The 2,199-nt window shown below is 42.6% G+C and overlaps 1 non-coding gene across 1 annotated transcript; it reads left to right on the top strand.

Annotated features, from left to right (window-relative positions):
* Positions 1-1,078: 1,078 nt before the first annotated feature.
* On the top strand, positions 1,079-1,150 carry Trnat-agu (transfer RNA threonine (anticodon AGU)). Its single transcript has one exon. It is a non-coding gene; the product is annotated as a tRNA-Thr (tRNA).
* Positions 1,151-2,199: the final 1,049 nt, after the last annotated feature.

Here is a 2,199-nt window from a genome sequence, read left to right as displayed (position 1 = left end):
TCTTTTGTCTCAAACTGACGGATCGTTTGGATTTTCTCACCTACTTATCGACTGAGCACGGAAAGTACCGTGTTCTTACCGATTATGTTATGACTTTTGCAAATTTTTTGCCTGTCGCTTTGGCGCATACTTTTGCTCCTTACCGATGTCGACTTAATTAATTTCCACTTTCCTGCTTAAAACTGTGACGTGATAGTAAGAGAATTCGTTTAGCGATGCATGTATATTCAGTATCAGGAACGAAAAATATAACATAATCGGGAGGCATTTCTCCCTTCGGAATTGCCTCGTATATGGTGTTATGCGAGGATTTTTGTTTTCCTTTCCTTATTTTCCTCTTGTTTTCCGCTCTTTCATGTTCTGGTTTGGGCTCGTGATGCCGAGAAGAGGCGTTTGCATGAAAGTGTTCCCTTTTTCCTTTTTTTTTGTGGACATTACGTTGTGTTTACTTGCTTTTACTTTGGTCAGGATTGCTGGTGTGATTTTCCCAATTGAATTGCATTGTTTTCTTTTATTTCTTGTTTATTAAGAGTGATCATCGCACCTCCTTTTTTTTCTTTTCTCTTTTTTCCACGGTGTACGTCCGTGTTTATGACTTCTCCATTGCTGAATGGCGTTTTGCTTAGTGTGCTGACTGGATTTTTCTTTGACTCCTTTGCGAAAGTGATATATAGTTTTTCTTTATTTCCCACTTCACGAAGCAATAAAAAAAATTTAAAAAAAAATAAAAAAAATGGGCGGAACGAAATTTTGTTCCGCTGCAGATGTAAATTACCGTTTTTCTGATTAACGTGATGTAATAGAAATAGCAACTTTAAACTTTGCCTACGTCTCCGTCTGTCGCAAGGAAACTGTATTTGAAGGTGGAGGTGATTTTGTAGACATGTGTGAAAGACATGTTCTGAAATTCAAGTGGTGTTGTTTGGAGAGCACATCGGTTACGTGACAGATGTGTAGCCAAGCAGTAATGGGTCGCCATAGCTGCAAATATTAGTCGGTAATATGAAGTGTTGTCAGCTGAAGTCTGATGATCCAGACGACGGTAAGGACGAAGTACGCAAAAGTACCGCTAGGCCGCGCTTCTTTGGCTCAGTGGAAGAGCACTGGTCTAGTAAACCAGGGGTCGTGAGTTCGATCCTCACAGGAGGCAGACGAATTTTGGAAATCAGTTGCGCGTCGTGGCCGTATACCAAACAGTATCTGGGATGACCAACAAATAGCGACATGTGTTTTATGAAGAATTACTCTCAGATGTGATTAAGGCGAATGGCGCAGATAAAGCATTTGCCAAAGCGGTACAGCATAAGGTGAGGCGAGGAAGTGTGAATTATATTTTATAGATGTATTTCTCACATATCTCAGAGCCTTTCGCGGTCGTCGTCGTCGTCGTCGTCGTCGTCGTCGTCGTCGTCGCTTCTGCAGTAGTAGCGAGTGGCCATCGTAGCAAATGCGGCGAGGGACGCCCTGCCTTCGATTCCGAATGCACAAAGTGTGTGGTCTTGTTTCTCAGTCTATATTTGGTCGGTCTCGTAAGAGGTTGAATGTAACGAATGGTTGGGAAAGAGCAAGGGGCAGAGGCTGTGCATAACGAAAACACCATTCCTCAGGGGTGTGAGCGTTTAGAGATGAGTCGTATACAAGTTATACTTAGTCGTCAGTGACCGTGTGGCCTAATGGATAGTAGTTCCGCTTGAGACGCGACAGCGTTCGGACGTGCCTTCACTTCCGTGCCGTCGTAGCGCCGCAAGCCGTGTTTACATCATTTCCTGTGACTGTGATTGTGTTTTTTTCTCGTGTTATTTTGCGTTTTTGTGTACTTTTATTGTTTTTTTTTTCTCTTACTAGCGGTTTCGGCCGCTTATCGTTACAGTTATGGCTAAATCGGTTCCCCGTAAGAATACGTTATGTTTTGATTTTGACAAGGCATCGCGTCGTGTGCAACCAAGCTCTCTGGAAATTCATGATTGGATTGTCGATGTAATTGGGATATCTTCTGACCAGGTTCACACAGCTTACTATGATATGGCGGATTACTGTTTCTTTGTCAAGTTTCTCACTCTGTTACAACTGGAGAAGATATTGCAGAAAACTGGAGGAAAGGCGGAATTCCATCATCACGACCAATCGGTGAGTACCGTGTTAATCACCAATGCCGATGTAGAATATAAACAGGTTCGAGTATTCAATTTGCCACCAGAA

This window comes from Schistocerca gregaria, chromosome 7, assembly GCF_023897955.1.
Source record: "Schistocerca gregaria isolate iqSchGreg1 chromosome 7, iqSchGreg1.2, whole genome shotgun sequence".
Taxonomy (NCBI): domain Eukaryota; kingdom Metazoa; phylum Arthropoda; class Insecta; order Orthoptera; family Acrididae; genus Schistocerca; species Schistocerca gregaria.
Note: the sequence above shows the minus strand (reverse complement) of the source record. Positions and strands in the feature narration are given on the sequence as shown.